Source organism: Triticum urartu, chromosome 1, assembly GCF_003073215.2.
Source record: "Triticum urartu cultivar G1812 chromosome 1, Tu2.1, whole genome shotgun sequence".
In the NCBI taxonomy this organism is placed as follows: domain Eukaryota; kingdom Viridiplantae; phylum Streptophyta; class Magnoliopsida; order Poales; family Poaceae; genus Triticum; species Triticum urartu.
Genome location: NC_053022.1, coordinates 446,478,431 through 446,490,586, shown reverse-complemented (window position 1 = coordinate 446,490,586; position 12,156 = coordinate 446,478,431).

Genomic DNA, 12,156 nt, shown 5'->3' with positions numbered 1-12,156 from the left:
TAACGAGTTTGAGGCCTTTATGGGCAAACTCAAGGGAAAATCCAAGAAGCACTTTGTTGCTCTCTTGGAACAACTTGGTGAAGCCAATGACATGATTGAGGTTCACGAAGACACCATCACTAAGATGGAAGGGCATAGTCGTGACTATGCCGATGAGATTTCGGATCTTTCCAATGCTCTTGAGGAAGAGCGTGGTCTACGTTTGGCTCTTGAGGAGTCACACAACGTTGATCATGCTAAGTTAAAGAAAGATTATGATCATGTCCTCATAGTTTCTCATGTGCTAAATTCCGAGAAGGCCGAACTTGAGGTTGATCTTGCTAGACTCAAAGGGGAGTTTGATCTACTTGACAAGGCTCACAAGGTCTTGAAGGGTGCTCATGCTAGCCTCAAAGAGTCTCATGATCAACTTCAAGTAAAGCTAACCAAGGAAAAAGCCACTTTCCCTCGTATGATGTTAATTGATAATGCAAATGCTACTAACCCGTGTTGTGAGCATGTGCATCTCGTTGAGGAGAACGCTAAGCTAAAGGGACAACTTGAGAGAGGTCTTGCAACTTGCATACAAGGCAAGAAGAACCTCAACGATCTCTTGATCAACCAAAATGGGGTTGTGGCCAAGAAAGGGGTTGGGTACGTGCCCGACTCCAAGAACAAGAAGAAGAATGACAAGACCAAACGACCTCCTCCTCTCATGCAAACCTTTGTGAAGGAGGGAGAGAGTGCCTCCGAGGAGAAGAAGAAGAACAATGTCAAGAAGGGCAATGTCACCCCTCCCAACAAAGCTGGCGATTTTAATCCTTCTTATGTGTTATGTCGTGCTAGTGATGGGCATGTTTATGCCAAATTTGTTGGTTCTCTTCATGAGTACATTGAATGGTCTATTTGGGTTCCAAAGACCCTTGTTACTAACATCAAAGGACCCATTACAAAATGGGTACCTAAAACCAAGCATTGATCTCTTGTAGGTGTTTGCTTCCGGTGGTGGATCATGGTTGCTCGATAGCGGAGCTACAAATCATATGACCGGAAGCAAGGACTTGGTGGTGGACGTGCACAAGGTTCCATCTATGCCCACCAATGTCGAGTGGGGTGACGCCTCATCTTCTAAGGTATTGGGACTTGGCAAGGTGGTCATCTCTCATGATCTCACGATCGAGAAGGTCATGCTTGTTGAGTCCCTTGCATACAATTTACTTTCGGTTCGTCAACTTGCAATCATGAGCTTTGCCACTTTCTTTGATATCGATACCGTGGCCCTCTTGTGGAGCAAGACTCTTAAAGTAGCCTTTGTTGGGAATGTCGAGAACGGTCTATATGTGATTAACTTTTCGGAGCGACCCACTAAGACCGTGACATGCCTAATGGCTAAAGTTGATGTGGGATGGCTTTGGCATCGCCGTTTAGCCCATGTCAATATGAGATCTTTGCAAAGTCTCCTCAAGGGGGACCATGTTCGTGGACTAACGAATGTTAGTTTTGCTAAAGATCGTGCTTGCAGTACCTGTATCGAAGGAAAGCTACATGAGAAGGCTCACCCTCCCACGACTATCATTTATTCAAAGAGGCCTTTGGAGCTCCTTCACATGGATCTCTTTGGGCCTCCATCCTTCGATAGTCTTGGAGGTAGGAAGTATTGCTTGGTGATTGTGGATGACTACTCAAGGTACACGTGGGTGTATTTCTTCAAGAGGAAGAGCGAGACCCAACAAACTGTCATTGACTTTGCAAATGAAGCACAACGTCAACACAATGCAAAGATCTTGACAATAAGAAGTGACAACGGCACCGAGTTCAAGAACTACACCTTGGATGAGTTTCTTAGTGATGAGGGAATCAAGCATCAATATTCCGCACCCTACACCCCTCAACAAAATGGTGTTGCGGAGAGGAAGAACCGGACGTTGATGGATGCGGCAAGGACCATGATGGCGGAGTTCAAGTCTCCGTACAACTTTTGGGCCAAAGCCATCAACACCGCGTGTCATGCATCCAATCGGCTCTACCTCCGCAAGGGCTTGAACAAGACTCCATATGAGATACTCACCGGTAACAAGCCCAACCTCAAGTACTTCCGGGTATTCGGGTGTAAGTGTTTCATTCTCAAGAAAGGTGTTCGGTTGTCTAAATTTGAGGCTAGAGCTTATGAGGGCATATTTGTTGGTTATGCTACAAACTCTTATGCTTACCATGTCCTCAATAAATCCACGAGACTTATTGAGGAGACGTGTAACGTGGAGTTTGATGAGAATAACGGCTCCCAAGTGGAGCAAAGTGGCACTTGTGATGTAGGTGATGAAATTCCTCCTCAAGCCATAAGAAGAATGGGTGTTGGTTTTATCCTACCCATTGAGGAACCCCTTGTGGCCGAAGGAGAAGGACAATGCTCCACTCAAGTGGAGCCATCACCAACCCAAGGCCCACACGCTTCCGAAGAACAAAGTGAAGGCCCTCAACCTCATGAACAAGACCAAGGGCAAGATCATACTCAAGACGGTGTTGACACACCAAGTGATGCCCAAGGTCAAGTTCTCTCCCCCGAGCAAGTTCAAGATCAAGAACAAGTTCATGACGGCGCTCAAGATGATCAAGTAACCGCTCCTCAACTCACCACCGAGGAGGAATTAGAGCGTCGTGCCGCCAAGATTGCATCCAAGCTCTCCACCAAGGATCATCTCATGACGAATGTGCTTGGAAGCTTAAAAAAGGGGGTAAGCACTTGTAGACAATTAGCAAATTATTGTGAGCATCACGCGTTTGTCTCTTGTGTGGAACCCCACAAGGTCTATGAGGCGCTAGAAGATCCGGATTGGCTCAATGCCATGCATGAAGAACTCAACAACTTCGAGCGCAACAAAGTGTGGAGATTGGTGCCAAGGCCAATGGGGAACCACAATGTCATTGGAACCAAGTGGATATTCAAGAACAAGCAAGATGCCCATGGGATGATCATTCACAACAAGGCTCGTTTGGTAGCACAAGGCTACTCCCAAGTCAAGGGTATTGACTACGGTGAAACCTTTGCTCCCGTTGCTCGTCTTGAATCCATTCGCATGTTGATTGCATATGCTTCTCATCATAACTTTAAGTTACAACAAATGGATGTGAAGAGTGCTTTTCTTAATGGTCCTATTAATGAATTGGTTTACGTCAAGCAACCCCCCGGCTTTGAGGATCCCTACCTTCCCGATCATGTGTATCAACTCGATAAGGCACTCTATGGCCTTAAACAAGCCCCACGTGTGTGGTATGACCACCTTACCGAGTTGCTACAAGATCGTGGTTTTGAAGTTGGTCTAATCGACCCCACTCTTTTTACTAAGAAGGTCAAAGAGGAGTTGTTTGTGTGCCAATTATATGTTGATGACATTATCTTTGGTTCTCCTAACAAAGCTTTCAATGAGGAATTTGCCGCTCTCATGACCTCAAAGTTTGAGATGTCCTCCATGGGAGAGTTGAAGTTCTTTCTAGGGTTCGAAGTGAAGCAAAGAAGAGAAGGAACCTTCATCAATCAATCCAAATACACTCAAGACATGCTCAAGAGATTCAAACTAAGTGACGTCAAGCCGGCTTCCACTCCAATTCCCACCAAGTGCCAACTTGACTTAGATCCCAATGGTAAAGTGGTGGATCAAAAGGTATATCACTCCATGATTGGTTCCTTGCTTTACCTTTGTGCATCTAGACCGGATATCATGTTGAGTGTGGGAATTTGTGCATGGTTTCAAGCCGCACCTAAGGAAAGTCACTATGTGGCGGTCAAACGAATCTTTCGATATTTGGCTCATACCCCAAACTTTGGCTTATGGTATCCAAGAGGATCAAACTTCAAGCTTGTAGGGTACTCGGATTCCGATTGGGCGGGAGACAAAGTGGATAGGAAGTCCACTTCCGGAGGGTGCCAATTCCTTGGTTGCTCTTTGGTAAGTTGGTCTTCCAAAAAGCAAAGTTGTGTGTCTCTCTCGTCCACCGAGGCGGAGTATGTTGCAGCCGGGAGTTGTTGTGCACAACTCTTATGGATGAGGCAAACTCTAAACGATTACAGTGTCATTTGTGACAAAGTGCCCCTTTGGTGTGATAATGAAAGTGCCATCAAGATCTCTCTCAACCCGGTGCAACACTTCAAGACGAAGCATATTGAGATCCGTATCACTTCATCCGGGATCACATTAGGCGAGGAGAGATCGAGCTCAACTATGTCAACACTCATGATAACCTTGCAGATATCTTCACGAAGCCCTTGGATGAAGCAAGATTTCGCGAGTTAAGGCATGAGCTAAATATCATTGATTCGAGCAATGTTGCTTGAACTCTTGCACACCCCACCATACTCAACATGTTGTCTTGTTTAGATGTAGGCATGAACATAGGGGGAGTGATGTTCTCTCAATGAACTCTCCCTCCCCCTATTATGCATAAATTGATCGAGTCTTTCACATTAGCCATGTTTGATGGTACTTGTGCTTCAAAGACGAGTTCTGGTCATGGACCCAAGGATAATTCTTCGCGGTGCCATACCAATTGACTCAAACATAGGTGGCCTCGGCCGTCGTCCTCTCTTCGAGAGGTTGGAGTTAGCCTTGTTGTCCTCGTGTTGTTTTCTCTCGTTCCTTCTTTGCTCTTTGTGTTGGGTTCTCCTTGGGTGTTGCTTTTGTGCTCTTTCTTCCTCCCTTCGGATTGCACTCATTTGATCTTGGCTTGGGTATAGGTGGTCGGGCGGTACAACCGGTATCACGGGCGGTTCTACCGCTGGTACCGAGTTGTGTCGTCCCAATGGATCGGTGCTTGGGCGGTTCCACCGCCCAACCCACGGTAACCTACGTCCGGTACTACCAGCTGTCGCCAAGCGGTACTACCGCTGCCTCCCAGGCACCGGAAGTATCACCTCCAACCACCGGTCTGCACCAGACGAGCGGTACAACCGCTCCCCTTAGCGGTTCTACCGGGGCGTGTCTACGGGACTATATATACTCGACGGGGCTGAAGGGTTGTCTTTTTCCCTTTATCCTCGTTCCTCTTCTCTTTGCCCTGGCCGCCGGCCATCTCTACCCCTGCCCCAGAGTGCGTCTCGCGCTTCGGATCCTTGGCTATCCATGGATTCTCTCCATGGAGGCCTCCCGATCTCTTCCCATGGATGGTGGTAATGCCTCGTGTTCTTTGCTCCTAGTTCTTTCTAGGGTTCTTCCTTGTCTAGGGCATTACTTAACTTTCCGCGATTAGTGGTTGAACTATGGAGTAGAAGAGATCTTTGGTTGCCTCCTATCTTGTTTGCAGCACTTAGAATTCGGAATATTACTTGTGTGATTCGTATGCCTCAGTTAGATCTATCTTTCCTGGTGGCGCCACTGTCAGCGGTTGTACCGCCCCTCCGGGCGGTACAACCGCTGGAGCGGTACTACCGGCGGAAGATCCGGTACAACCAGAGTATATCAACCACAAAGCACTGTTCTATCTTCTCTATTGTTGCAACTTGTTCCTTTTCTGCTGGTGGGTGCAATCCTCTCATTCGTGTTGGGTTTTTGTGTGTTCTTTTTGTGTGTGTGTTCAGGTGGCTCTAGTTCTCCCTCTGCTCCTCGCAAGAACAAGAAGAGGGCACGAAGGACCCTGCGCGCGGTTGTGTCTGATGATGAAGAAGTTGTGATTCCCACCAAGCCCACTCGCCGTGAAAAGTCTGCAGCTGCTAAGCAACGTGTGGTTATGCCGTTGCATCGTTGGAAAGCCAAGGATTGGGAAGCCTACCGATCAAAGAATCCGTATGAGGTTCCCATTGCTCCCCGCTGGACCACCGTTCAGTTCCGGAATGAGATGCAAGTGCGGATTGTTCATGAACTCTTTGAGCACAACAAGAACAGATATGCCAAGCAGTGGACAATTGATCTTGACCATTGGAGGAACAACATGGAGTATTTTGGTGAGGCGTTGGCTCTCTGCGAGGAGTTTGATCTTATCAAGCTCATGTCAGTCAATTGTGACTTTGATGTTCAACTCATCCATCAGTTCTATGCCACGGTTCATTTTGGGGAAGATGATGCGCGCACTCTCACCTTCATGTGTCGCGATGAACTATTTCACGTTCCCTGGAGGGCATTCTGCAATGCTATTGGGTACGAGGATACCGGTCTGGAAGGAAGGGGTGGCATTCGTCCTCATGACTTTCCTGAGTCCATGCTTAAGGAGAAGCTTGCCCCTCTGTACATTCGGGGCCGTGGGATTATTGGAGAATCCAAGGATTTGGAGAAGGTCTATGACATCATGCACCGAGTGTTCCGCAATGTGCTCTTGCCCAAGGTGGGCAATCAAGATGAGATTCATGGTTATCTGGTTGATTTGATGGTTTCTATGAAGACCATGGTGGGGACAGGAGCAACGTTTGATGTGTCAAATTGGATGTGGCATGAGATGTACAACATGGTCATCTACCGTAAAGTCCCAATCTATGCCCCGTTTGTCATGTGCTTTCTGAACTCTGTGTGGGCTGTTCGTCGTCCTGGAGAGCTCCTCACGTCTCCAGACAACCTCACTGTTCATGAGGTCAAGCTCCTTAAGAGGAAGAAGCATGCCGAGCCTCGCTTCCCTGAAAATGCTCCTGAGGATGTCTATGCTACTTCTGACGATGAGGACTTTGAGCTGGAGCCAGGGGCCAAGCCTTCGTGGGTGGCCAAACTCACTGCCAAGGTGAAGAAGACCTTTTGTCTCCAGACTGACATCCAGAAGAACATGTATGAGGCACATGTCAATGAGAAGCTGGCACGACGTCGCCAAATTGCAATGATGAAGCACCTCAACATGCCAGTTCAGAGTGGCTCTGAGAAGAGCATCACCCTAGAGGAGCGTTGGATTTCCACCCATAGCACCTGGACTGATGATGAAGCCCCTCCCCAGCCATCCTCCTCGTTTGCAGCAGCTGACAATGCCATGGAAGAATCCGATCACGACGACGATGACGACTCTGATGATGAGGATCCAGATGCGACCGAGGAGTCAGAGGAGGACGCCTGAGCTTTGGGACGCCAGCTTCGCCCTTTTCCTTTTTGGTGTTTTGATGCCAAAGGGGGAGAGGGTTCTATAGGACTCGGGGATTTTCATGGGTTTTTCCCTTTTTTCTCGTATTTTAGTGTCGGTCTTTGTTCGTGGACTTGTTTCGTTCCTTGTTGTGTGTGAGACTTATGTTACTCCTCTTACCTTTTCATTCATCGGTCTTTTTCGTTATTATTGCACTCTAAGTATTATATTGTCTCTCCTTTTTGTGCTCAGGGTGGTGAGTCTATAAAATCTAGGGGGATTCTACTCCTGTAAGTGTGCCCATGCTTTCTAACAGCTAGTTCCTATTGGGGCACACATTCAGGGGGAGTTCCGTCTAGAATTCTTTGACTTGTCTCTTGAAAATCATGTTGTTGTCATCATCCACCAGAAAGGGGGAGATTGAAAGGGCATTTCCCTACTTTATGTTTTGGATGATGATGACAACCCTTTGTGGTCTAATCGTGTGCTATATGTTTCAGGTTCTCGATGCTTAGGCTTACATCGGATTGCTATTGCCTCACGTAGGAAAAGATCGAAGAGGTGTCCTCTACGCTTTTATTTTCTTTGGTCATAGAGTTCCCGTACTATCAAGAGGGAATCCTCATTAGGGAGCTCTGGGGGAATCAGTTCACGTACACTTTCCTCACCCCTCCTTTGTCTTCCTCAGTTGTGAGAGAGAGATCCCCCTGTCTTTCCTTCGTGTTTCTGCTCTTCCCAGCGGTTGTACCGCTCCCTGGAGCGGTTGTACCGCTGGACCTTGACGCTCTCCTACTTTGACCGAGCGGTTGTACCGCTGGACCTTGACGCTCTCCTACTTTGACCGAGCGGTTGTACCGCTGCCTCCGGGCGGTGGTACCGCCACCTTGCTCAACAAAGGCTAGGACAGTGGTTCCAGCCATGCACCGCTCAAGTACCGGTCTCGTCTCTGTTCCGAGGCGGTAGTTGTGCGGTGGTGGCCCGGTTGATCCGGTCGATCCTCGTTGATCGGTACCACCGGTGGTCTGAGCGGTTCTTCCACTCAGAACTTCGCCGCCCAAGAGCTTAAGGCCATGCGGTTGTTCCGGTCTTGCACCGCTCAAGTACCGGTCTCGTCTCTGTTTTGAGGTGGTAGTTGTGCGGTGGCTGGGCGGTTGGTCCGGTCATTCTCTTAAACCAGTACCACCGCCTAGTGGCCCGGTTGTACCGCCTGGTAGGGTTCTGCAGCTACACCGTGAGTCCCGTTGTACCGGGACAAGGACCGGTTGTACCGCTGCGGGGCTGAAAGCGCAGCAACGGCTGGATTTAGAGGGTTGGTATTTAAGAGAGCTTCTCCCACCTACCACTCTCACCTTTGACCTCTCCCACTCCACCATTAATGCACCTCAAGCTCTCTTGCCCGATCTCTCTCTCTAGCCACTCAAACTTGTTGATTTGCTAGGGATTGAAGGAGGAGACCTAGATCTACAATTCCACCAAAGGATTTTTGCTTCCCCCATACTTTCTTGTGTGGATTTTGTTACTCTTGGGTGTTTGAGCACCCTAGACGGTTGAGGTCACCTCGGAGCCATATTCCATTGTGGTGAAGCTTCGTGGTTTTGTTGGGAGCCTCCAATTAAGTTGTGGAGAGAGCGCCAACCTTGTTTGTAAAGGTTTGGTCGCCGCCTTCAAGGGCACCAATAGTGGAATCATGGCATCTCGCATTGTGTGAGGGCGTGAGGAGAATACGGTGGCCCTAGTGGCTTCTTGGGGAGCATTGTGCCTCCACACCGCTCCAACGGAGACGTACTTCCTCTCAAAGGGAAGGAACTTCGGCAACACATCCTCGTCTCCACCGTCTCCACTCTTGGTTATCTCGTGCCTTTATTTGAGCAAGCTTATTTGTTTCTTATCTCTTGCTTGCTTGTGTTCCTCTCCTTGTTGCATCATATAGGTTGCTCACCTAGTTGCATATCTAGACAACCTACTTTGATGCAAAGTTTAAATTGTTAAAGAAAAGCTAAAATTGTTAGTTGCCTATTCACCCCCCTCTAGTCAACCATATCGATCCTTTCACTAACTGTGAACCTTACTGAGGATACACATTTCATTACTAGATTCACAAAATTAAGGCTGAAGCCGAGCTTGATCATGATTGCCTGTAAATAATGCCATTCCACTCTATCGTAGGCCTTCATCCTATCTAACTTGACAGCACACGTATAATTCTTTCCTTTCTTCTGCCTTCTCATGGTGTGAACACTCTCAAAGGCCACAACCACATTATCAGTAATCAGGCGGCCGGGAACAAAAGCACTTTGTTCCTCACCCACCACTGTATCCAGTAGCTCTTTGAGCCGAATAGAAATCATTTTGGCTGTGATTTTATAAGGAACTGGACACAGTGAGATGGGACAGTACTGTGGTATCGATTGCGGGTTTCGTACCTTTGGTATAAGAGTTATGGAAGTATCATTGAAGCCAAATGGTAGTTCTCCCCCATTCAAAAAACCAAGAATCGCCGGTACTAGGTCTCCTTGAATAAGATCCCAGTGCCTTTGGAAAAAACCCGTAGTAAACCTGTCGACACCGGGGCTTTGGACGGTGACATCTCAAACAGAGCCGTCCGCACCTCATCGGGCTGGAAGGGTTTATCCAGAGACGCGTCCATGTCCGCGGTAACACGAGCCGGGACAAAATTCAGCAACTCATTCATATCATTTACACCTTGGGAAGAATACAGGTTCTGATAGAACGCCTGCATTTCTGCCTTGTCTTCGACTTCAAACGCGCATAAGGACCCATCTGAGCGTTGAAGGTTAGCAATACGATTCATCCTCTTCTGCTGCGCCGCCTATGCATGGTAATATGCCGTATTTCGGTCACCCTTTCTCAACCATGGCACTCTTGAACGCTGCCGAATCCAAACCTCCTCTTGCCGCAGTGCTTCCCTAAGTTTCAGCACTGTAGCCCTTTCCTCATCGGACGGTCCTCTGCCAATAGACTGACGCCTTAACTTTTCCGACTTTTCCTGCAGTTTTCGAACCATTTTCGCAAGACACCCGAACTCCTTAGCACCCCATGTCCCTAGATCAGTTTGGAGAAGTTTCAAGGTGTTTTGGATACTTGCAAGCCCCTGTCCAGTATGATTTCGTCGCCATGCATTAGCGACAAACTTGTCATACTCAGCATGGAACTACCAAATGTCCTCATACCTAAACTATTTTGAACCTCGTGAAATATGCGCTTCTCGAGTCTCAATCAAGACAAAGTAGCGGTCTGATTCTGTCGCACTTATATGACGCGCTCGTACAAACTCAAAGCTTTGAAGAAAAGCTTCGTTCGCAACACCTCTGTCGAGCCGGGCATTTACATTCATGCCGCCCGCTTGACCATTATTCCATGTGAAAGGCACCCCCGAGAACCCAATATCCTGCAGGGCGCACTCATCCAGAGTCTCTCGAAACGCACGCATCTGCCACTCGGGCCTCTGCGCCCTGCTAAAGTGTTCCGAGCTGTGCTGCGTTTCATTGAAATCCCCTAGACATAACCATGATTGGTGAGGTATAGCATGTAATCTTCTCAAACAACTCCATCTGTTATGTCGACCCTCACTTCTTGGAGCCCCGTAGAACCCCGTGAATCTCCACTCTTGAGACGTGGTATCAACTCGCCGGACCACTACATCAATGTGACCGGAACTGTAATTCTTGAGCTCAACCGACACCTCTTTTGACCAAAAGAGTCCAATGCCGCCACTGAGCCCAACACTATCCACCGCAAAACATCCCGCCAAACCAAGATTTTGCTGCAAAACTTCCACTCTCTTAGCCCTAATCTTTGTTTCCATCAAAAAAACTAGAGCAGGCCCTTCTTGCTTCACAATCTTGCGAAGCTCGCGAACTGCCTCGGGGTTCCCAAGCCCCCGGCAGTTCCATCTTAGATGTTTCATGGCTCCTGGCAGGGCTGACCAGCAGCCGCTGCCGAAATTTCAGAGGATGGGGGGGCTTTTTCTTCTTTGGATCAGGCTCTGTAGACTTTGCACCACCGTCATCGCTCCCACTGTTTGTGTCATCGCTCCTCTAAGCCTTAAACACCACCATATTTGTAGGGGAACCAGTGCCCTGGAGGGCTAAAGGATCCACCCTACGGTACACCTTTTCCGACTGAGGTCCACCCTTCCTCTTCGGTGGAGCTTTCTTCTTGAGTGGAGATGTAACCTCAGCCTGAGCCCCTACTTTTCTGTTCGTAGAGGAGGTATCTTTCTTGTTAGATGCCGAACTCTGCGGCTCCTTTGAGGAGCCATCACTCAATACAGGACCCTTTATGTCCTCCGATGCTCGTAAGCTAGTATTAAAGGGTAGTTCTCCATTCTCATCACGAGTACCCGGAGTCAGCCAGACTAGATCGGAGTGGCCAAGACGACCACACGAGAAGCAGAATTTAGGAACTTGTTCATATTGGATGTCATACCAGTCCCTTGACTTCCTCTTTGCTGAATCAATCAGAATCCATCTACGCAAAGGTTTTCTTACATCAATCATGACCCTCGCTCGCAGGAATCCCCCAACAGGGTCAAACTGTACTGAAGTCACATTCTTATCAATCTGTTTCGCAATCTCTTTTCCCCATGTCTCATTCCGCAGATTGAAAGGTAGGTTTGGGACCCGAGCCCATAGCTGTAACTTATCAAACTTGAGCTCCGACGGCCTCATGCAGTCTTCAAAATCCGCCAAGATCACTGCATGCCGACTCACATGCCACGGAGATCCATCACGCACATGATCATGGTCGCGACGATTCTCAAACTCCGCCACAAAGATATTTTCTCCCCCCGGCTTGAAGGACAAGCCCCTAGGGTTTCCCCAAGCGGGCCTCAGAGCGTTGGCTATGGTTTGTATATGGAAGACTTTGTGATGTAGAATCTTGCCCGCGATGAGCCACTTCTGTTCTTGTCCATCATCCAGATCATCAATCATGAGCGGAGTCGCCTCCTCCTCGGTGAGATCTAGTTTCCCCGTGGCCTCTTCCAATCGGGCCCTCGCCGCACGAGGAGACGGCGGCCCGCCTGAACTGGCGCTAGGCTCCGCAGACGTCGACATCTACCGAGCCTAGATTGATGCGCCCCGCCGATGAGAGTTGACGAGCGCCGTTCTCCACCGAAACCCTAATCGCCTC